Source organism: Notolepis coatsorum (assembly GCF_963971535.1).
Source record: "Notolepis coatsorum genome assembly, chromosome: 3".
NCBI classification, from domain to species: domain Eukaryota; kingdom Metazoa; phylum Chordata; class Actinopteri; order Aulopiformes; family Paralepididae; genus Notolepis; species Notolepis coatsorum.
This window is the reverse complement of record NC_140167.1, coordinates 144,503,394-144,529,504: the sequence shown is the minus strand read 5'-3', so window position 1 is coordinate 144,529,504 and position 26,111 is coordinate 144,503,394. Positions and strand designations below refer to the sequence as shown.

General features: G+C 43.2%; 1 long non-coding RNA gene across 1 annotated transcript; it reads left to right on the top strand.

The window, feature by feature from the left end:
- The first annotated feature begins 208 nt into the window (after positions 1-208).
- Positions 209-1,667, top strand: LOC311225547. The gene is made up of 3 exons (XR_014619516.1): positions 209-231; positions 1,239-1,376; positions 1,471-1,667. It is a non-coding gene; the product is annotated as an uncharacterized lncRNA (long non-coding RNA).
- Positions 1,668-26,111: the final 24,444 nt, after the last annotated feature.

Here is a 26,111-nt window from a genome sequence, read left to right as displayed (position 1 = left end):
CAAAAATACCGGCTACAGCAAAGACCTATGGCTATTCCAAATGGCACGTAAACCCCATTGTTTTAGTGGTTTGTCCACTAATGTCCATTATTGAGGACCAAGTACGTGCCCTTAATCGGCAGCGTGTGCCGGGAACAGTGCAGGAGTGGACGACCAAATCGACCAGGGTAAATACTGGCTGGTGTTTGGGTCACCGGAGACGCTTGTGGGGAATGAACGTTGGATTAAGTGGTAAGTCAAATGATCTGATCTTCACTGTTTTATCTGCCGCTTACGTGACGTGACAGGGGCTACTGTTTCATATGATCTAACGAGTGGTGGTCACTGCTGTTTTCAAGTCCAATTGATCGTCAAATGCGAGGGGAGCACACAAACAAGAACAACTCCGTTATAATCCCATACAAAGAGCAAATTGACTGGCTTAATGCACAAAGAAAACAACACATTTCGAGTAGTCTTCCCTTGTACACATACTGTAAACAGTACTGTATATTCTCGAAGTCAACTTCCTTTGACTGGGTAGAGCAGACGGGAGAGTCGACCAAAGCAGACCCTGGTCCCCCAAGTCAAATTCTACGTATGTCTGCTCTACCCATTTCATAACAGGTGAGAATAAGGAACACATATTTATATAGTAAATTAAGTTGTATTGGCTGTGAGGCTGTAAACAGCAGATGTTAGCTGCTAGCTGATTGATTGATTAGCTAGCAGTCTCTGCTAGCTACTTCCCCATAATAGTCCATTCTCAGTGTAGCCTACATGCCTTTTTCATTTTTATATGTTACTAGTATACTATTTATCAATCACATTCAGTGTTGTTGTCCTTGCTCTAAGGACTTGTTATTGAATAGTCGTATTGCTTGTAATATACATGTCATATGTATATACTCTCTGTCAGGATCTATGGGGTAACAGTACTGTATATTTGCATATCATATTATGTCACAAATGTAACAGTACTATATACCTGTATGTCATGTATGTCCCTATGCCATAAATGTCATGATGTCATGTATGTTGAGTATGTCACAAATGTCACTATGAATTGAAAATGGGGGACCCTGATGTAAACAAGACGAAAGTCTCTCTGGTCTACATCCCCTTAACAATTGTGTGTATTGAGCCGTACTGTATTGTATCCATTCTGCAATCTGTTAATAACGTTTTCATTCATTCATTCATTCATTCATTCATTCATTCATTCATTCATTCATTCATTCATTCATTCATTCATTCAGGTGCAAAGGTCAATGACCAAACACACCCAGACTACATTCCATCTGTATTCCCTTCAACATCACAGTCTACACCATCTACGTCAACGAACATCAGTCGCCATGAGCGGCGTGCAAAAAGGAACTCCTCTTCATACCATCGTAAGTGATATCATCTAGTTTTCAGTTATGTGCCAAAATCAATGGGTTCCTAAATTGCAGTTTCTTATTAGTATGGTTTTTATTTCATTTAAAGTGACTCCCCACAAGAGGACTAAACGTTGCAGCCAAGACATCCAAGTTGAGGCAGCAGCCCAAGTTGAGGAAGCAGCCACACCTCCCATCACTGAGCAGTCTCTGTTTGACGAGATGCAGTCTCTCAGAGAGGAGAGGGATGCAGCCAAGGAGGATGGTGACCAACAGAGAACCAAGGTCGAGTCAAGCTCCTTGACCGCTTCATCTGTTGACAGCAACAACACCAAATGCAAAATGATGACAGGTGTTACCTGGCCAGTGCTTCAGAACTTGTTTTCTTACTGTCACACAGAGAAGACAAGGAGCACCATAATCTCACCCATAGATCAGCTATTTATCACCCTTGTCAAACTGCGTCACGACATGTCCTTTGACCTCATTTCCCACATCAGAGGTGTGTCAAAGGCAACAGTCATCAAAGTGTTCTGGACCTGGATAGACCTGATGTACGTCAAGCTTGACTTCTTGATTAAATGGCAGTGCAGGGACCAAATATTCTCAACCATCCCCCCAGTATTCAAAACAAAGTTTCCCCGTCTCACATTACAGTTCTACTTTTGTTTTGATGTGAAAAGTGATGCTGCATAAGATGACTGCACTTAGCACTGACTGAGAAAGTACACATTACAGTTCTACTTTATAAAATGCTAATTGTAAATATGTTTGTCAATGTCAATGTTTGTCAACCACATACCAGGGGCACAACAACTATAGCAAACATCATTTTGAAAGAATAACCTTGCTTTATTGTTCAAATATACAAATAAGAATGAAATGTTCTGTTCTTCTATTGCAGTTTTATCTGTGAGTGCTATTTCAGCATGCACAACAATGCAAGTAAAGAAAATGCAAAACTAACTTCTGCTATTGCTTTTTTTTAGATACAAAAATACAAAAAATGTATTGTCACATTAACTTTCTGTGACTGAGTGCTATTTCACAACAATGCATGTAAAAAATTGTTATTTTTTTTAGATACAAAAATACAAAAGTGCTATTTCAAGTTTAAACATGCATAACATATGCATAACAGCAGCATTGGCAGGCCTACAATTTCAACATGCACAACAATGCATGTAAAAAATGCTTATTTTTTTTATATACAAAAATACAAAAGTGCTATTTCAAGTTTCAACATGCACAACAATGCATAACATATGCATAACAGCAGCATTGGCAGACCTACATTTTCTCCAAGAAGGAAGCCATAACATAAAACTTCAAAAGGGCTAAAAACTAAATTACAAACATCACAAAACAAACTGGTCAGACTACTGCTTGACCTTACTCCTAGAACGCACCTCACCCCTGCCCACTTTGACAATATAGGATGGCTTAGAGTAGACGACAGAGTACAGCAACTTAGTTAGGGTTAGACTTCTTTTTCTTTTTTCTGCACTCCGGGCAATACCATGTCTTGCTTTTCGGTAGCCTTTTGAGGTTTAGACACCTGGGATGGAACCAGTCATCACAGGTGTCACAGCCAACCATGCTCTCTGATTCTGTTGTTGTTTTACACAAGCAGTAGACTGGAGTGCTTGTGCTGCTGGCCGCCTGTTGCTCCTGTTGGGTGGGTAACACTGGTAAATTTGTGGCAACATTCTTTTTATTATTTATTTTTTATTTAAAAAATATTATTTTGTATAACTCACCCTGCCATACAGTCACAGTGACCTGCAACCACCTTTCCCGTGCCATCTAAGGCCACCCAAGGATGATGTGGATCATCATTCACTCTGTAGGATGGTCTGACATCCGCCCGCAACAAGGTGCACCTTGTCAGTTTCCGGTGGAACACGGTTTCTACCCAACCAGAGACAAAGAAGCGGTATGCCTCTAAAGACTTATAGTTCTCCATGGCTTCTGATGAGAATACACCTGAAATAATAATGTAACTCTGGCCTGATCAATATTCTTCAGTTTTTTATCTTATCTTATCTCCTATCGGTACTGTTGTCATTATGAATTGAAAATGGGGGACCCTGATGTAAACAAGACGAAAGTCTTCCTCTGGTCTGCATCCCCTTAACAATTGTGTGTATTGAGCTGTACTGTATTGTACCCATTTTGCAATCTGTTAATACAATTTCCATTCAATTACTGTATCTATGGAGGACAAACATGTCATGTCCAAATGTCATATCTAGCTACAGGCTATTCAATGGCACATTTTCATATTATTCCTTGCACAGGGCTTAATATTTCTCTTTTCTAACAGAGAATTGAAATAAAATATCCCTATAGGCCGTAAAGTGAATGCTGTATCGTTTCACCCCTTTTTTTAAGTTTTAAATAGACAATAATAAAAATAGTAGATGTAAACAAGACAAAAGTCTTTCTCTGGTCAGTATTGTACCCATTGTAGTGGAATATACTATGGAATATATTACATTGGATGCCATTTTGTCACAGGAAAGATTAGCCTCTAGGATGGAACTGTGACCGTACTGTATCAACCAGATGCATTTGACACCTCCCCAGGTGGCCAAAAAGTTCCGGCCCATTAATGGCCTGTATCCGGCAGGCCGGAAGAAATTAGTCGGCCCAAGTCCGGCTGCCAGAGTCGGCCAAGTAGGCGGCAATGACTGACTGGCCGATTCCGGCCCGAGTACACTGGGCCAGGTCCGGGGTTGCCGGAAGCGGTGAACGTCCGGATCGGCCGAGTAGGCGGCAATGACTGACTGGCCGATTCCGGCCCGAGTACACTGGGAAATTTCCGGGGTTGCCGGAAGCGGTGAACGTCGGGTTGCCTAAAGCAGCCCAGATGCGACCCACACACACTGGGCCAGGTTTGGTTGCCCGAAGCCTAGCCGACACTGCCAATGCAATGGTACTACACAGTAAATTCCGCAGAGTACATTTGACTCAAACTGAGTACATTTGATTCAAACTGAGTAAAGAAATTTTACTCAGTTTGAGTGAAATGTACTCAGTTTGAGTCAAATTTACTTTGCGGAATTTACTGTGTACCCAGTATTCTGCCAGAGCTACTCCACTATCTGCCTATGACCATACATTACCGGAAATACAGTAGGAAATGGTTGATTAGTAATACAATGCCACATATTTAAGGACCCTTCCCTTTACCAATGGAGTATTGGCATGTCCCGCATTGAACAATTCAGAAGTTTACATGCTGTCTCCTACCTCACTGAAATATATTCTCAGTGTATGTGCACATTGTACACAATATACACCATTCTGCAGTGAAGCTCAAATATCAAGTAAAGTAACAATTACCCCCATACATGCTACTTTTTCCAGTTAAAAATGACAACTTGAATAGATATTTAAACATTTATTAACAAAAAAGTATCACATCCTCCTCTCTGAACCCAACGACAAAGCCTCCAATGAAATTAACCCATTGTTCCCCTGCAACAGCTTCTCCCACAGGGGATCTTTGATTAAACACCTGCTATCAGAAGAATATAGACAGTCAGAAAAAAAGTTCAATTTACTACTTAAGTACATTTAAAAGTAGAAACTTTGACTTTTACTCAAGTGTGTACTTTCACTTAAACTTTCATGTTAGTCTAGCTTAGCAACATTTTTTAGGAGAATTAATACAAAAACGAGTGATATGGCCGTTCAGTTGTAAATGAAAGCCTGCATTTAGTAAGACGTTGTTTATAAATGTCTTTTGGTTTAGTTATGAATGAATGACAGCATCTCTATAGCACAGCTCTATTACTAGGACATAAAGTGCTTTGGAATGACTGTATACATCATTCACAACGGGTGGCCCCAGCAGGAATCAAACTCCTAACCGTGACAGTGTTAGTGCCATGCTCGGAGTGCCAAGCACAAGACCCCAATGTTATGCGGGGCTCTGCTCATAGGCGGGCGGCTCGTGGCGTGGCTCGTAGTCCTGGTTGTAGAAGCAACCGTCGCCCTCCATGGAGACCCCCCTCCTCCCGCGTCACCCCAGCGAGGTGGCGGGTGGCGACCCTGACGAGGTGAGCCATGGTGGGGTGGCGGGGGGCCGGCAGGGGGAGGCCCCTGGGGGGGGCTCCGGAGAAAAGCGCCAGGGGGCCGGGCCGGGAGGCGCCCCTGGGGCACCCCGGGAGGCGTGGGCATAGCCTTACGGACCACGGGGGAATAGGTGACGTGGGGGCGTAGCGTGGCGGGGGTCTGGGGGAGCTGTCGCCGGCCCCGGCGAGGCGTGCTGGTCCCCGACGTGGAGGGGATGGGACTTCCACTCACTGCCCTACACGAAAAGTGAAAAAGGCAAATAAAAAGAACGAACCACAAATTCAACGACAGAAGAGAAGAGGATGAGATAGAGAGAGAGAAGAGAGAGAGAGAAGAGAGAGAGAAGAGAGAGAAGGAAAGCAAGATAACAAAATACAACAAGAGCCAGTATGGAAGCAAATGAGTGACAGAAGTATTTGAATTTGATCAGACACCGAATTTATAGCATTGAAAATAATTACTTTGAAAACATGTATCTGAATTGAATTTATAGCATTGAAAATAATTACTTTGAAAACATGTATCTGAATTTTTTCAGACACCAAATTTAAAGCATTGAAAATAATTACTTTGAAAACATGTATCTGATTTTTGAATTTTATCAGACACCGAATTTATAGCATTGAAAATAATTACTTTGAAAACATGTATCTGAATTTTTTCAGACACCGAATTTATAGCATTGAAAATAATTACTTTGAAAACATGTATCTGAATTTTTTCAGACACCGAATTTATAGCATTGAAAATAATTACTTTGAAAAATGTATCTGAATTTTTTCAGACACCGAATTTATAGCATTGAAAATAATTACTTTGAAAATCATGTATCTGAATTTTTTTGCTCTGAATTTACCTATGTGAAATAAAAATTCAATGTAAAAAATTCGAATGTATAATAAAATTCAATGTAAAAAAAATTCGATGCATAATTGCGGTGTATAAAATTCGATCAAAAAACCATCATCCGGGCTACCCAGACAGGATAAGCAATCGCGCCTGGATGCAATCGAATTGACTTCTGGCCTATCACTGCACGGCTTTGTCAGTCATGTGATCACACCAACCCGGGAGAAAGATGGCGGTATATATACATACGTTGGGGGGAGAATATACATACGGTGGGGAGGAGACTGTACATTAGGAGGGGGTGGGTGGGAGAGAAATATACATACGGTGGGGAGAGAATATATACATACGGTGGGGAGGAGACTGTACATTAGGAGGGGGTGGGAGAAAATATATACATACGGTGGGGAGGAGACTGTACATTAGGAGGGGGTGGGTGGGAGAGAAATATACATACGGTGGGGAGAGAATATATACATACGGTGGGGAGGAGACTGTATATTAGGAGGGGGTGGGAGAGAAATATACATATGGTGGGGAGAGAATATATACATACGGTGGGGAGGAGACTGTACATTAGGAGGGGGTGGGAGAAAATATATACATACGGTGGGGAGGAGACTGTACATTAGGAGGGGGTGGGTGGGAGAGAAATATACATACGGTGGGGAGAGAATATATACATACGGTGGGGAGGAGACTGTATATTAGGAGGGGGTGGGAGAGAAATATACATATGGTGGGGAGAGAATATATACATACGGTGGGGAGGAGACTGTACATTAGGAGGGGGTGGGAGAGAATATATACATACGGTAGGGAGGAGACTGTACATTACGAGGGGGTGGGAGAGAAATATACATATGGTGGGGAGAGAATATATACATATGGTGGGGAGAGAATATATACATACGGTGGGGAGGAGACTGTACATTAGGAGGGGGTGGGTGGGTGAGAGAGAAAATACATATGGTGGGGAGAGAATATATACATACGGTGGGGAGAGAATATATACATACGGTGGGGAGGAGACTGTACATTAGGAGGGGGTGGGTGGGTGGGAGAGAAATATACATATGGTGGGGAGAGAATATATACATACGGTGGGGAGGAGACTGTCTATTATATGTATATTTCTCTCCCAACCACCCCCTCCTAATGTACAGTCTCCTCCCCACTGTATGTATATATTCTCTCCCCATCATATGTATATATTCTCTCCCCACCGTTCTCTTGGTGTAAAAAGTTTAAGACCAGGGTGAGGCCAGGCTATGGATGGCTTTGAAGGTGAGGAGTAGTGTTTTGAAGTTAATGCGTTCCTTGATCGGGAGCCAGTGGAGGGAGTGGAGGACAGGAGTGATGTGTTCGCGGGACCGGGTGTTAGTGAGGAGGCGGGCAACTGAGTGTTGGACCATCTGCAGTTTATGGAGGGAGCGGGAGGTGATGCCAGTGAGGAGGGAGTTACAGTAGTCCAGGAGGGAAAAGATGAAGGCGTGTATGAGGGATTCAGCAGCAGGGGGTAGAGGCAGTGACGGATTTTGGCAATGTTGCGGAGGTGAAAATATGAAGTTTTGACAATGGAGCGGACATGGGGTCAAATGAGAGGGTGGGGTCGAGGATGACACAGAGGTTGCGGACTAGGGGGGAGGGGGTGATGGTGGAGTCATTGATGGTGAGTGTGATGTAATACAATAATTTATACTGTAGCATTACAAACCATTTGACAGCCAGGTCCTGCACCTCCGTTCTTGTCCTCTAGGAGCCATCGCAGCATGGCCAAGACCTTCCTCATCCAGCATACTGTCCGGGTGTAACTTATTGCCAGCGGAAGAGTGCAAGAATGCTTCCGCATTCGTCACCGCACGCCAGTACGGTAATGCGCCTTTCCTTTCGCCCCGCTCAGACAAATGCATGTAGTACATTGCAACACAACGCAGCATTTCCGCGGCTGTCTTTAACTAGCAGGACGCTAGTGGGCTAGTCGCTAAAATATATAATTGTACCAACACAGATATTAGGCAGTACACACATTGTCCTGCAATACATGTACAGTGAATGCACAGCTACATTCGCCATATATTTCTATCGCTGCTGCGGTCTATAGTGAAATGCAATATTATTATTATTATTGTAAAGATTATCATTACAATCGCAGCCTGGAGGCAATGTTACAAGTGTACGAGGGTTGTGTGCAAAGAGCACAGCCTCTCAATTTGCACAACGTGCACAAAATAATAATTGTAATGATCTTTACAATAATAATAATATTGCATTTCACTGTAGACCGCAGCAGCGATAGAAATATATGGCGAATGTAGCTGTGCATTCACTGTACATGTATTGCAGGACAATGTGTGTACTGCCTAATATCTGTGTTGGTACAATTATATATAAAACGATATATATATTTGAGCGACTAGCCCACTAGCGAGGCAACCTCCTGCACCATCGCAGCAGCGCCGAGCGTGGTGATACAAGCGGGCTGCTCTGAGGAAAGGAGCCCCTTCACGCTAGTGGGCTAGTCGCTCAAATATATATCGATTTTATATATAATTGTACCAACACAGATATTAAGCAGTACACACATTGTCCTGCAATACATGTACAGTGAATGCACAGCTACATTCGCCATATATTTCTATCGCTGCTGCGGTCTACAGTGAAATGCAATATTATTATTATTGTAAAGATCATTACAATTATTATTTTGTGCACGTTGTGCAAATTGAGAGGCTGTGCTCTTTGCACACAACCCTCGTACACTTGTAACATTGCCTCTCCAGGCTGCGATTGTAATGATAATCTTTACAATAATAATAATAATATTGCATTTCACTGTAGACCGCAGCAGCGATAGAAATATATGGCGAATGTAGCTGTGCATTCACTGTATGTATTGCAGGACAATGTGTGTACTGCCTAATATCTGTGTTGGTACAATTATATATAAAACGATATATATTTTAGCGACTAGCCCACTAGCGTCCTGCTAGTTAAAGACAGCTGAGGTTGAGTAGTTTCTTCTTATATCACTTTCAAACTCCAAGTGATTCGTTGCAATGTACGCGGAAATGCTGCGTTGTGTTGCAATGTACTACATGCATTTGTCTGAGCGGGGCGAAAGGAAAGGCGCATTACCGTACTGGCGTGCAGTGACGAATGCGGAAGCATTCTTGCACTCTTCCGCTGGCAATAAGCTACACGCATACTGTCCTTCTGAAGCTCTGAAGTCATTAGTGGCCATGAACCTAAAGAGAGAGAGCGAGAATACGTTAGTAGATAGTCTAAGGCCAGTGATTCTCAATATTATTTTGCATATCTAGGACCTCTAATTTAGTCCATGTCATGCACAACTACATACAATATACTGTAGCATTACAAACCATTTGACAGCCAGGTCCAGCACCTCTCCGTTCTTGTCTTCTAGGAGCCATCGCAGCATGGCCAAGACCTTCCTCATCCAGCATACTGTCCTTCTGAAGGTCTGAAGTCATTAGTGGCCATGAACCTAGAGAGAGCGAGAATACGTTAGATCTTGACCGTCTTGGGAGAGAGAGAGATAGAGAAGGCATTACAGGATGACTCTTTGAAAATGATGTCCCAGATTAAAAAGTATATATTATATATACACAGTCACACACACAATAAAAAAAAATTATACATCACTTACGACCACTTGAAGTAGTTGTTCTTGAGCCGTCTTCTGCGTTCATCTCATTGATGAGATCCAGCACTGTAACAGTATATTTGCAACAATGAAATTATATATTTTATTACAACTCTATCAGCTGAGTAACAATATTCATCAAAGTGTTGCGTGTTACAGCGTAGGTTAGTTTATTAGTGCATGACAGTAGGGTTTTACATACTGTAAAAAAACAAAGACTTAACAAGTTAATATCTGAGATTTTGAAACACAGTAACATCACTACAATAAACTCAAACCGGTCTACATATAAATCAGAAAATCTGACAGGTTTGTCCAGATTATCTTAATTTGGAGGCCTAACCAAAAGTAAGCATATCTGACTAGGGGCAGGTTGGTGTAGACCGACTAGGGGCATGGTGGTGTAGACTGACTAGGGGCATGGTGGTGTAGACTGACTAGGGGCATGGTGGTGGTGTAGACTGACTAGGGGCATGGTGGTCGTGTAGACTGACTAGGGGCATGGTGGTGTAGACTGACTAGGGGCATGGTGGTGTAGACTGACTAGGCGCAGGTTGCTAGTGTAGACTGACTAGGGGCATGGTGGTGGTGTAGACTGACTAGGGGCATGGTGGTGTAGACTGACTAGGGGCATGGTGGTGGTGTAGACTGACTAGGGGCATGGTGGTGTAGACTGACTAGGGGCATGGTGGTGTAGACTGACTAGGGGCATGGTGGTGTAGACTGACTAGGCGCAGGTTGCTAGTGTAGACTGACTAGGGGCATGGTGGTGGTGTAGACTGACTAGGGGCATGGTGGTGTAGACTGACTAGGGGCATGGTGGTGGTGTAGACTGACTAGGGGCATGGTGGTGTAGACTGACTAGGGGCATGGTGGTGAATAACAAAACAACGATTGTGTGCAGACAATTGAAAATGTTGGGTTCCTTTCCACTTTCTTGAATATAGAAAAAATTAAAATACTTGTTCTAGAACTGTATTTTTTGCACTTGTTTTTAAGTTACTGGGAATACCCTTTCCTTGTTTTTGCTCATTTTAACAGACAAAACACAACACATTCTAGTAATTCTGGTTTACACCTAACCCTTATTATTGATGTTATGATTTCCAAAAATAAAATCTCACCAATCTTTAGTCAAATAGGAGATTTAAGTGTTTATCTGGAATTGTGAGGATAGGTATTCGCGGTAACCTGGGATCAATATGTGAAACGTAATTATCTCCTCAAATAATTGGCCACAAAAGACGAAACTCATTTTGGTTGTTCATTGGGGTGCCAAGATCATGCCCAAAACATATCATGCATCTGCCATGAAAATTAAGCCTTTTATGTTTGTTATCAATTGAAGGTCATGAACTATGTTGACTCATATCCCATACCCGGATTTTCCCTTCAGATTCAGCTAAATTTGAATTCTCTTGAGATAACTCGGGGAGAACTATGGTATTATGTTACATGATGATGATATCCCTACAAAACAACCAAAACATTTTAATTCTCTCTTAAATTGGAGGAGATAGTGAATTGGTATTCCCGGTAACTTAGGTCAACTTTAGAGGTCCGCCATCCCTCATTACATGATGTATTTTTTTTAAGGTGAATTATTTGGCATCTATAACAATCATTCTTGACATGAGAAAAGATTTTAATGTTGTTCGTATAACGTCCTGGGTTATATGGCTTAGAAATGGGGCAGGTTACCAGGAATACATGCGTTACCCATATATAGAGAGAGAGAGAGAGAGAGAGAGAGAGAGAGAGAGAGAGATAGGGGGAGAGAGGGCATTACAGGATGACTCTTTGAAATGATGTCCCAGATTAAAAAGTATATATTATATATACATACACAGTCACACACACAATAAAAAAATTTATACATCACTTACGACCACTTGAAGTAGTTGTTCTTGAGCCCTCTTCTGCGTTCATCTCATTGATGAGATCCAGCACTGTAACAGTATTTGCAACAATGAAATTATATATTTTATTACAACTCTATCAGCTGAGTAACAATATTCATCAAAGTGTTGCGTGTTACAGCGTAGGTTAGTTTATTAGTGCATGACAGTAGGGTTAGTAAGCTCCCCAAGCTAACACAAGCTAATACAACACGGACCACAGCTCCCCAAGCTAACAAAAGTTAGCTCTCATAGTCATAACGCTATCAGCTCCGGGTACAGTATAGCAACGTTAGCTAGTCATACCGTTAGCCAGTTAGCAGCTCCGGTAGTTTACCCCGCTGCAGTTTCATAATATCGAGCTAATAACGTTACAGTAGTCACTGAAAACACAGACTAAACAGCACTCATTTATATCAGCGGCACGCATTACTTATAAATAATAAAATATATGTGTTGCACACAATTACCTGAGGAGAAGATGCAACAGTTGCAATGCTCACGACGTGGTCCAGATCTCTTGCGCGCTTCAATTCAAATTTCAAACCGGGATCCCCCACAATGCAACGCATCAGTGTTGCCAGATTTGAGAGTCCGCCTTCATCTGACAGACCTTTGATAATAATGGGCGGTTCGGATATTGTTAATCCGATCTGGCAACCATGCTCGGATCCTTGTTTCTCCGCACAGACTGACCACGGTTTTGATTGATTGATTGAAAACTTTATTAACAGATTGCAGAATGGGTACAATACAGTACAGCTCAATACACACAATTGTTAAGGGGATGCAGACCAGAGAAATACTTTCGTCTTGCATCAGGGTCCCCCATTTTCAATTCATCAGGATATACGGCTATACATTTATGAAAACGTATACATTATAGGTGGGGGGGTGGGTGGAGTGGGGGGGGGGGTTGGGTAGGTTGGGTAGGGGTGGACACTGTACAACTGCACAAGCAACTGTACATATTGACAAAACCATGTTTGGTAATTGACTGTACATTGGGTTGGGTTAGGACATTTACAGGGGCCAGTTTCGAATTGCAGTCTCCCGTAGGTGTTCTTTGAGAGTGGTTTTGAAAGTGGGTAGTGATTCACATTCCTTTACAGCTTTGGGTAGGGCGTTCCACATTGATGTGGCATAATTGCTAAACGTGTTCCTGTTTGAGCCGAATCTGGGTTTAACATGATTTGTGGAGCTCCCTCTATGGTGTTGTGGTCGTGGTATTCACTGACCTTTGGGAAGTATTTTGATATGTACACATATATGGGTACCTTGATCGTGTATAGTGTATCTTGTAGACAGGCCCATTGCAAGTTGCTGCACTCTGTCGTCTAAGCCGTTGTCACATGGGCAGGGGCGAGGTGGGTTCTAGGAGTAAGGTCAAGCATGTAGTCTGACCAGTTTGTTTTGAGATGAAGTGTAGCAGGGTCAAGTCAAGTCAAGTCAAGTCAAGTCAAGAGTTTTAATTGTCACGGCATACAAGTATACAATGAAATGCGGGTGGTCTTGCCCGCAACGATGTGCAATACGTGGTACAACATATAATAGAATCCAATAAAAAAACAACATTGTGCAATAAACAGGTAACAGGTAACATATTTGTGACATCTCGGTATCTGTACATATTATTTACAGGGCATATAGGACACGGTCAAAGAACACCAGATCCAGGCGTACAACTAGAACCACCAGAACAGTGAATACGAGCAAAGTAACACGACTAACTGGTAACGACAGATACAGATTACAAAACATACAATTAAAAACTAAAAATCTCTAGAAAATCTAGTCAATTTACAAACCAATGAGCTTCTATACAGTAGAAAGGATATGCAGCCAGTATGAGCTTCTAGACAGACAGTAGAAGAGATATGCAGCCAGTATGAGCTTCTAGATAAGACAGTAGAAGAGATATGCAGCCAGTATGAGCTTCTAGATACAGTAGAACAGATATGCAGCCAGTATGATCTTCTATATAGAGACAGTAAAACAGATATGCAGCCAGTATGATCTTCTAGAGACAGTAGAACAGATATGCAGCCAGTATGAGCTTCTAGATACAGTAGAACAGATATGCAGCCAGTATGAGCTTCTAGATAAGACAGTAGAAGAGATATGCAGCCAGATGAGCTTCTAGATAAGACAGTAGAAGAGATATGCAGCCAGTATGAGCTTCTAGATAAGACAGTAGAAGAGATATGCAGCCAGATGAGCTTCTAGATAAGACAGTAGAAGAGATATGCAGCCAGTATGATCTTCTAGAGACAGTAGAACAGATATGCAGCCAGTATGAGCTTCTAGATACAGTAGAACAGATATGCAGCCAGTATGAGCTTCTAGATAAGACAGTAGAAGAGATATGCAGCCAGTATGAGCTTCTAGATAAGACAGTAGAAGAGATATGCAGCCAGTATGAGCTTCTAGATAAGACAGTAGAACAGATATGCAGACAGTATGATCTTCTAGAGACAGTAGAACAGATATGCAGCCAGTATGAGCTTCTAGATACAGTAGAACAGATATGCAGCCAGTATGATCTTCTAGAGACAGTAGAACAGATATGCAGCCAATATGAGCTTCTAGATACAGTAGAACAGATATGCAGCCAGTATGAGCTTCTAGATAAGACAGTAGAAGAGATATGCAGCCAGATGAGCTTCTAGATAAGACAGTAGAAGAGATATGCAGCCAGTATGAGCTTCTAGATAAGACAGTAGAAGAGATATGCAGCCAGATGAGCTTCTAGATAAGACAGTAGAAGAGATATGCAGCCAGTATGAGCTTCTAGATAAGAAAGAGATATGCAGCCAGTATGAGCTTCTAGATAAGACAGTAGAAGAGATATGCAGCCAGTATGAGCTTCTAGATAGACAGTAGAACAGATATGCAGCCAGTATGAGCTTGTTGCATACTCATGTTAAACAGTTGGCATTAGTGCAGAATTGAACTAAAACTGTCTCATAGGAACGGATTCTGGAATGGCATTTTGAATAAATGACTAAATGACATAAATGAAAGCTCTCATCGACTCCGACAGATTGCTAGTCATTCATAATGGCATCGAAAGAATGTCCAAATGACCTGTGTTGTGTTAGCTTGTGTTAGCTTGGGGAGCTGCAGTCTGTGTTGTGTTAGCTTGTGTTAGCTTGGGGAGCTGCAGTCTGTGTTGTGTTAGCTTGTGTTAGCTTGGGGAGCTGCAGTCTGTGTTGTGTTAGCTTGTGTTAGCTTGGGGAGCTGCAGTCCATGTTGTGTTAGCTTGTGTTAGCTTGGGGAGCTGCAGTCTGTGTTGTGTTAGCTTGTGTTAGCTTGGGGAGCTGCAGTCTGTGTTGTGTTAGCTTCTGTTAGCTTGGGGAGCTGCGGTCCATGTTGTGTTAGCTTGTGTTAGCTTGGGGAGCTGCAGTCTGTGTTGTGTTAGCTTGTGTTAGCTTGGGGAGCTGCAGTCTGTGTTGTGTTAGCTTGTGTTAGCTTGGGGAGCTGCAGTCTGTGTTGTGTTAGCTTGTGTTAGCTTGGGGAGCTGCAGTCCATGTTGTGTTAGCTTGTGTTAGCTTGGGGAGCTGCAGTCTGTGTTGTGTTAGCTTGTGTTAGCTTGGGGAGCTGCAGTCTGTGTTGTGTTAGCTTGTGTTAGCTTGGGGAGCTGCAGTCTGTGTTGTGTTAGCTTGTGTTAGCTTGGGGAGCTGCAGTCTGTGTTGTGTTAGTATTCATTCCATTCTAAACATAACGTTAGTTTACAAAACATGACCTGTCTATATAACGTTGAGGAACAAATTATAAGTGTGTGGGTGTGTGTTTTGGTGAACATTGGACTGCAAACAGAAAATGCATCACAGTTAGACAGTAGCTACTGTTAGCTGTCCTTCCGGATTAGCTTTGAGCTAACTATCTTTCCCGACCCATGTATTCATTCCATTCTAAACATAACGTTAGTTTACAAAACATGACCTGTCTATATAACGTTGAGGAACAAATTATAAGTGTGTGGGTGTGTGTTTTGGTGAACATTGGACTGCAAACAGAAAATGCATCACAGTTAGACAGCAGCTACTGTTAGCTGTCCTTCCGGATTAGCTTTGAGCTAACTATCTTTCCCGACCCGTATTCATTCCATTCTAAACATAACGTTAGTTTACAAAACATGACCTGTCTATATAACGTTGAGGAACAAATTATATAGACGGGTAATGTTTTGAACAACTAACGTTACGTTTAGAATGGAATGCATCGGCAAAGATCCGTTAGCTCAAAGCTATTCCGGCCAGTTTATCAACTTCCTGTCATTTAGAAATATGATTTTATAGTGAAAATCATTACCAAAACGTCCGGAAAAACGGGAGCATTATAGACGGTCATACAAATGTACAAATGCTATAAGGTGGCAAGAAATGCACTATAAACAATACTTTATGCATCGGCAAAGATCCTTAGCTCAAAGCTATTAAGGCAATGCTGGCTAACAAGAGGCTAGCGCAAGAAACGACGCCGCAAACCATTGCCGAGCCAGAGCCGGTTTATCTTTGGCGAGCCCGAGTCGGCTCTGCCCCGGCAACCATTGCCGTGCCAGAGCCGGTTTATCTTTGGCGAGCCCGAGTCGGCTCTGGCACGGCAAGCCGAGCCGGGCCAGAGCCGGTTTATCTTTGGCGAGCCCGAGTCGGCTCTGGCACGGCAAGCCGAGCCGGGCCAGAGCCGGTTTATCTTTGGCGAGCCCGAGTCGGCTCAGCCCCGGCAACCATTGCCGGGCCAGAGCCGGTTTATCTTTGGCGAGCCCGAGTCAGCTCCGCCCCGGCAACCATTGCCGGGCCAGAGCCGGTTTATCTTTGGCGAGCGCGAGTCGGCTCCGCCCCGGCAACCATTGCTGGGCCAGAGCCGGTTTATCTTTGGCGAGCGCGAGTCGGCTCCGCCCCGGCAACCATTGCCGGGCCAGAGCCGGTTTATCTTTGGCGAGCGCGAGTCGGCTCTGCCCCGGCAACCATTACCGCGCCAGATCCGGCTCATCGTTGGCGTGCCGTGCCGGACATATGCCGAGTGTGCCGACCGGTAGCCGGAATTGGGCCGAGTATGCTGGCCACCTGGGAAATGTACAAATGCTATAAGGTGGCAAGAAATGCACTATAAACAATACTTTATGCATCGGCAAAGATCCTTAGCTCAAAGCTATTAAGGCAATGCTGGCTAACAAGAGGCTAGCGCAAGAAACGACGCCGCAAACCATTGCCGAGCCAGAGCCGGTTTATCTTTGGCGAGCCCGAGTCGGCTCTGCCCCGGCAACCATTGCCGTGCCAGAGCCGGTTTATCTTTGGCGAGCCCGAGTCGGCTCTGGCACGGCAAGCCGAGCCGGGCCAGAGCCGGTTTATCTTTGGCGAGCCCGAGTCGGCTCTGGCACGGCAAGCCGAGCCGGGCCAGAGCCGGTTTATCTTTGGCGAGCCCGAGTCGGCTCAGCCCCGGCAACCATTGCCGGGCCAGAGCCGGTTTATCTTTGGCGAGCCCGAGTCGGCTCCGCCCCGGCAACCATTGCCGGGCCAGAGCCGGTTTATCTTTGGCGAGCGCGAGTCGGCTCCGCCCCGGCAACCATTGCTGGGCCAGAGCCGGTTTATCTTTGGCGAGCGCAAGTCGGCTCCGCCCCGGCAACCATTGCCGGGCCAGAGCCGGTTTATCTTTGGCGAGCGCGAGTCGGCTCTGCCCCGGCAACCATTACCGCGCCAGATCCGGCTCATCGTTGGCGTGCCGTGCCGGACATATGCCGAGTGTGCCGACCGGTAGCCGGAATTGGGCCGAGTATGCTGGCCACCTGGGTCCCTGCCCCCTCTCCTTGATGAGGTGTTAATAGGTGGGGTGGGGGGCTGTACATTGATGGTGGGGGGGGGGGGGTTGTCTCAACACTGTTTTTTTCAAGTCAGGTCAAGTCAGCTTTATTTGAACTCTGCAGAGGAAGGATGAACTTTGCAATGTACAAACGTCTTTCTCTGGTCTGCATCCCCTTAACAATTGTGTGTATTGACTGTAGTTTACCCATTCTGCAATGGTAATAAAATTCTCATTGTAAAAAAATAAGTTGTATCTATTCTATTCTACTATTTTATTGCACTGCACTATTTTACTCTGTCTATTTTATCTTACTATTTTTTAGATTGCTGGACAGTAGTCCAGATGTGACAAAACTAGTGATTGTATGACTTGCTTGGTACAGTAGCTGTGTCTGTTAAAAAATAGGCATTCCGTCTAATAATTGAAATACTTCTGCTCATTTTTGTTACAGTATTGTAGTGGCCATACTGGTTGTTTACATCAGGGTCCCCCATTTTCAATTCATCGTAACATATATGACATACACGACATACAGATAGACAGTACTGCTACATCTATACATTTATGACATACCAGATTTGCAAATACAGTACTGTTTGTGATACATAGTAGTATAGACATAGCAGCATAGGTAGTACTGTAGTAGTAGATAGTAATACATACTGTACTGTATTCTAATGATATTCCTACTTCTGCAGTAGTTGCATTTATTTTACAACATATTCAAAATAGTTTTGGGAGCAGGACTAAGTGGATTATGACTTCTGGAATCTATTCAGTTCATGACAACAATACATGACAACAATAACAATACACTTTTGTATTTATTAATGTCCAGATGTGACAAAATGACATCCAATGTAATAAAAAAAAGTCAATCAACGAACTCGATTCTTGTACCGGATCTCCTCCCTGGTAAACAAGAATACCCTGAAGACTCTGGCAGGAGCACTCATTCAAGGGTACTACGACTATGCTTGCACCTCATGGTACCAAAGCACCTCAAAGGCACTAAAAACCAAATTACAAACATCTCAAAACAAACTAGTCAGACTACTGCTTGACCTGACTCCTAGAACCCACCTCACCCCTGCACACTTTGCCAACCTAGGATGGCTTAGAGTAGACAACAGAGTACAGCAACTTGCAATGGGCCTGGTCTACAAGATACACTACACGACCAAGGTACCCATGTACATGTCAAAATACTTCCCAAAGGTCAGTGAATACCACGATCACAACACCAGAGGGAGCTCCACAAATCATGTAAAACCCAGATTCGGCTCAAACAAGGGACTAAACACGTTTCGCAATTATGCCACAACCATGTGGAACGCCCTACCCAAAGCTGTAAAGGAATGTAAATCACTACCCACCTTCAAAAACACTCTCAAAGAACACCTACAGGAGACTGCAATTCAAAACTGGCCCCTACAAATGTCCTAACCCAGTTGTACAATAAAGACCAAGCATGGCTTTGTCAGTATTCCAATGTACAGCCCCACCCAACCCCACCCCACCTACCCAACCTCCTCCAATGTACAGTTTCCATGGCAAATGTATGTCAGTATTCCAATGTACAGTGTCCCTAGTAAGAGATATGTACAGATATAGATATAGTATTAATATGTACAGTGATACAGGTATAAAGACACTATGGTAGTAAGTCATACTGACCAGCAGTGTAACTAGTAAGAGTAGGTAAGAGATATGTACAGATATATATATAGTATTAATATGTACAGTGATACAGGTATAAAGACACTATGGTAGTAAGTCATACTGACCAGCAGTGTAACTAGTAAGAGTAGGTAAGAGATATGTACAGATATAGATATAGTATTAATATGTACAGTGATACAGGTATAAAGACACTATGGTAGTAAGTCATACTGACCAGCAGTGTAACTAGTAAGAGTAGGTAAGAGATATGTACAGATATAGATATAGTATTAATATGTACAGTGATACAGGTATAAAGACACTATGGTAGTAAGTCATACTGGCCAGCAGTGTAACTAGTAAGAGTAGGTAAGAGATATGTACAGATATAGTTATAGTATTAATATGTACAGTGATACAGGTATAAAGACACTATGGTAGTAACTAGTAAGTCATACTGACCAGCAGTGTAACTAGTAAGAGTAGGTAAGAGATATAGTATTAATATGTACAGTGATACAGGTATAAAGACACTATGGTAGTAAGTCATACTGACCAGCAGTGTAACTAGTAAGAGTAGGTAAGAGATATGTACAGATATAGATAGTATTAATATGTACAGTGATACAGGTATAAAGACACTATATGGTAGTAAGTCATACTGGCCAGCAGCGTAACTAGTAAGAGTAGGTAAGGGATGTACAGATATAGATATAGTATCTACAGATATGTAAATGTCATTAACAGATTGCAGAATGAGTACAATACAGTACAGCTCAATACACACAATTGTTAAGGGGATGCACAGACCAGAGAAAGACTTTAGTCTTGTTTACATCAGGGTCCCCCATTTTCAATTCATAGTGATATATATTTTTGGGCATACACTTACAATATAAGCAGCTGGGAAACACATTATATGATGTATTCAGGGCCATTTCACGTTGATTAAACGTTACACATTACATCCTGCTAAATGAACGTTAACTAATATTACGCGGCCAGTGTTGAAAAGCCTTGAGGTCGCATAAAATTTTCGAGAGACCATAACGTTAACTTGCCAGCAATGTGGATACAGCTTTATTTGAGCAGTTGCTACTGTAACGTTACCTTAGTTGACTACATAACTGTAGTAAACAAACTAACGTTAAACCTAAGTTAATTTACCAGTAAATTCAGTACAGCGACAGCTGAAATCCACAGGACAGCCTGATCACAATAATCGACGGGCCAGTTACATTTCCCCCAACCAGAGCCTAACTAGAGCCACATTCTGCGAATCAGAGGCAGAGTAGGGCGGGTCTTCGGTGCCAGCACGTTGGGTTGTCTCGTAAAGAATAATACTGCACTGTATCTGAGTTTCTAGATGATTATCCATAAAAAACGCACGTTAATCGAAAATACCACACCATTACTGTACCAATGACAGTCAAATAATCTACAGAAAAGCATTACATTGCAAAATAATATGTCCAAGACTAGTGTTGCATGCACACACACACACAGATTGTAGAATAGCTCCCTCTCTCCACCGTGTAACTCGACTCCCCCTACTGGTTGAACCAGGCAGAGCAGCGTAAAAAGACGTCATCTAGCGTCATCTAGCTTGCTACCGGCGGTAGACGCCTCGTTTTCCAGTCCCACATCTGTATCTGTTTGCGCCTGGGCCCTCTGCTAACACATCCCTAACAAAAAGGTTCTGAATCTATTCAGCAGTCCGATAGTCTGAGGGATGGTAGACAGTGGATCAGAAATGAATAATAATAAGTCGTCTGCATACAAGGAGAGTATATGTTCCGAACCATATCTAAAGATTCCTTGATTGGAGTTGGCGGATTTGAGCGCAATAGATAAAGGTTTGATTGCTACGGCAAATAGCAAAGGACTCAGAGGACATCCCTCTCCACCTCAATTTTAAATTTGACAAACAGGTCAGCGCCGTAGTCAAAAACAGTTTTTACCACCTTAGACTCCTGGCGAAGACAAAGGCATTCCTCTCCCAAAGTAACCTAGAGACGGTGATACATGCCTTTGTCAACACTCGCCTCGACTACTGCAATGCCCTTTACACGGGCATCGACAAATCCTTGCTTCGCCGCCTACAACTGGTGCAGAACGCAGCCGCGCGCCTCCTCACCAAAACAAAAAAACATGAACACATCAGCCCAGTCTTGGCCTCGCTCCACTGGCTGCCTGTCCACTCTATGATTGATTTTAAATGAGCCCTAAATGTTTTTAAATCACTAAATGGCACGGCTTCTCCCTATCTGTCCGAACTCCTGCACCGCCACACCCCCCACCGATCCCTCAGATCAGCTGACCAGCTGCTACTGGTGGTGCCTAGAACTAGGCTCAAGACTAGGGGAGACAGAGCTTTCTCCACCGCAGCGCCTAGACTGTGGTACAGCCTCCCCCTCGGCGTACGGACCGCCCAGACCGTGCAGGCTTTTAAATCACTTTTAAAAACCTACCTGTTCTCCTTGGCCTTCCCCCCCACTTAATCACCACTAGACCCCTGGGCCCTCATTCATCAGCGTGTTCTACGCACAGATCTGTGCTTACCCTGTGCGTACGATCATTTCTAAGCCAAGAGTGGGATTCATCAATTTCGATTTGAACTTGACTCCGTGCTTACATCTACGCACAGGTCAGACCAGGCGTACCTGGCGCCCAGTGGTAGAATATATTATTACAACAAGGAAATGAGCTTCTGTGCATAATAACACTGGCATGTTCTGTACGAACCGTAGTTCATTATAGTTCATTGTAAAATAGCAACAGTAGTGTAATTATGGTCAAAACCCTATAAATAGCATTTGGAATAATAGATCTTTCTCTCAGAATGAATGCAGCATGGTTTATATAGCGTTATCGGAATATACGGGGTGTAGGCTACTGACTGACTGCGCTCCGCGTAGCTTGATTGATTGATTGATTGATTGAAAAGTTTATTAACAGATTGCAGAATGGGTACAGTACAGTACAGCTCAGTACATACAATTGTTAATTGGGGATGCAGACCAGAGAAAGACTTTCGTATTGTTTACATCAGGGTCCCCCATTTTCAATTCATCATAAATCATAAAGCTCAACTCGTTATTATTTTGCGCAGACCGCAGAAACACGGGAACGTTTTGATTATATTTAAAAGGCTTTACGTTAAACGAAACAAGTGGAATTTCGAAGCTGTAAGCAGAATACAAGTCATATGAATATAGTGTTCTTCCCCCTTTTTACTGTATAAGAAAGAATAGAAAACGCATTGCAATGACACCGGATAGTGGACAGACTATGTATATGATGGGATTCAAGTTCGCGTTTTTGTTGATCATAGGCATGCTGTCAGAGTATGATATCAGAACATTTGTCGTCACAGATCATGTCCTAATAGAACATAGGCTATGGCATGGATCGTGATATTGTGTGGACTGTTATTATTACTGTCTGTACCGGTACCACCCATTGTGACAACAGCCTTGTGAGTCCCGCACACAAACATGATGGAATTCAAGTTCATGTATTGAAAGGCAGGCTACATCATACATGCAGTGAGATTCATTGCTACCCAATACTGACATCGAAATAGATTGTAGTATGCCTCTAGAAATCATATGCAGCAGGTAGAAAATTGACGGGAGATCCATCGCGATTTGGAATAAAATTGAGGAGAACTTTAATCCCTGGGTATTAATCAAACAACACGGGAAAAGGCAGTCATATTCCAGCGCGGTATTTATTAGTGTTTGCGCTGCCCAGGCAGCAATGGTTAATAGATATCATATCCGACATCACCGTAAGTGTACACGTCTGTCAGCCTGTCTCATGACACGCTTCCCTCGGCTTAGTCCATTTTTCCACATTTCATGGGTGTATTCCATTACCGTATATGGTTAATCGGGGCGTTTCTGGTATGCAAATACGTGAAAGCGTGCACGAGCCGCGGCGCAGAGCCAAGGTGGGATTCATCATGACAGGTGTGCGTAGAGCCTGCGTACGCACGTGTGATGAATCCCGACTTCCCTGTGCGTACACTAGTTCTACATTCCGTGCTTACGTGTGGAAATAGAACATGTTCTACGCACACATTGATGAATGAGGGCCCTGGCCCTTCTATCCTCTTTGTTTTACTGTGTCCTACCTGTTTTTATTACTTTCATTGCTTTACTATGTTTTTAATCTTATATCTTGCATCATATTATTTTGTTTTTATTACTTTCATCACATTATTTTGTTTTTATCAACTTGCCTGTGAAGCACTTTGGTGCCAGCTGCCGCTGACTGGAAATGTGCTATATAAATAAAATTGACTTGACTTGACTTGACTATGCTGTATGATGAAAGTGATCAGTTTATAGAGAGACACACATGTGTACACACAAACGTCTGACCAGAAAGTGACAAAGAGCATTTGGTCGGACACACATTAAATACATAATTGAAATGACGTACATTAGACACCAGATATGACAGAAAGGTAAACAAGAATTATGCCCCAGTTAGGGAATCATGACAAAAGACGGGTCTAGGCTCATGTTATGTCTTTCACACTAGAACAAGAGTAAAAGCCATGGTCATATCTCCTTAAAAAGACAGTGTCAGTCTCCTAGTGTAGCTGCTGTAGTCAGACTAGTTGATCATATTAAACTGTACAGACATTTAACACAGATCTATAATGACATGATCATATTTCTATTACAGTAGGTACAAGTCTTGCACCGGTGCAAGTTGAAGAAATGATGATATGAAAACACTTACTTACAGATTATAAAAATAAGTTTGACAAATCTTACGAGTCCCGAATATATATCCATACCTTCTCAATCGGACTTCTCCAGCGTTGGGGCCGTGGGATCCTCTTGAGAATGTCCTTTCCCAAACTAAAATGTAATTATAGACACTTTCCCTGGAATTCTGTTGCCAGGGAACAGTTAGGACCCGAGTGTATTTCCTGTCAGTTATTGCGTTAAAATTGCAACAGGAAATTAACTTGGGTCTGTTAAGAATTGGCACGAGGAAAGCGTCCATATTCTGGTCACTATTTCTGACGTGAAAAAATGACCACCGACAAGATGTTGCGGAGAAGCCACTGTGACATCAGAGTAAACATCATATAGTCGACCATATGAAATACATTTAACCCTGTGAGGCCCCCGGTTGCAAAATTACAACATCACTTTTAGCTTTTAGCTATTTAAAAAAAAGTCTGTAAGCCAACCAAACCCCCCCCCCCCCAGAGCCGAACACCAGTCTCCCGCACGTGCCCCGGTGGACCCCGGCCAGTCCCAACCACTACCCCCCACAGCACCTCAACGCGTCCCAAAGGTCCCAGTGCCATCCCAGTGCCATCCCAGACCATCCACAATGCCACATGTCCCCCCATCCAACCACCACCATGTCCATCCGCCTGAAGATCCAGAATCGTCACCCCGCCACCCCCCCCCCCCCCCCCCCGGCCACAGGCCATGGAGCACACGACCCCTCATAGAGCACACGACCCCCTACCCCCCCGGCACGGCCACAGGCCATGGAGCACACGACCCACCCCCCCGCCTCTCCTGCCGCCGTCTCTCCCACCGTCATCCTTACCCCCGCCACCTCGACTTGTGCCTGCTGGGCTGTGAGTAGCGCCGACTGCGCCGTCTCCTGCGACGCGTTGATGATCCCGCCCAGCCGAACCAACTTGGCGCTGACCAGATGTTGGTGTTCCTCCATGCGCTCCTGTGCACTCTTCTGTTCCCGGAGCATCTCCATGATTGCCTCCATGGAACTCTGATGGTCAGGTCTTCTGTCAGGATGGAGGTAGGTGAGTTGCAATTGTTGTAGGCAATCACAGAGACGGAGATGGTATACTCTTGAACAGGTTCGACTTTAATAGTAAAGAACACAAAGAGTAATACTAGGATACTATGCCAAAGGCAAGGAACGAGAGAATAGATAATGGAGCTTAGTGGTGGTCCAGAACTGGAACCGGCCGCGTTATCTCCGAACGCCTATAGTGAAGACCTGACGAATGACAAGCAGAGGAAAATAATGTTAAATAGCCACCAAATACCAACATTCCACACACACCCCTGTGACAGCCAATCAGAAGCCAACCCCTAAGTGACAGCACTAAATGACAGGGAAAAACAAGTGACAGCAGTCAGGTGACAGATGACAGAGAAGGTGGGTGGTTCCCGACCGTAGTCAGGAACCAGAATCGTAACACAGTTGTATATAAAAAAATATATAAGCAGTGTTGGGCAAGTTACTCTTAAAAAGTAACTAGTTACAGTTACTAGTTACTTCTTCAAAAAAGTAACTAAATTACTTACTCAGTTACAAATTATAAAAGTAACTAGTTACTTCAGAAAGTAACTATTGCGTTACTTTCAAGTACATTTGTTACATAAACAACATACACAAATCTAAACTATTTTAATGTTGCTGTGGGACAAAGTGAGACTAGCCTCCAATCAAATGCCATGTATGTAGATATTATGATTACTATGTTTATATAGTGGATCATACAAATACAAACACAATAGATGTTTTGGAACTTTTGATATGTATTGCCCCTCAACAGGCCACAACTGGGCAACATTAAATACGAGATTACTTGTTACTGAAAAAACGAATAATAACGCCGTTATTCCCATCACTGTATATCACAGTATGATGTCATAATCAAGCATTCTAGAACATTTGTGATGTCACAGTATGATGTCATAATAGAACATTCTAGAACATTTGTGATTCCACAGTATGATGTCATAATAGTACATTCTAGAACATGCTAGAATATTT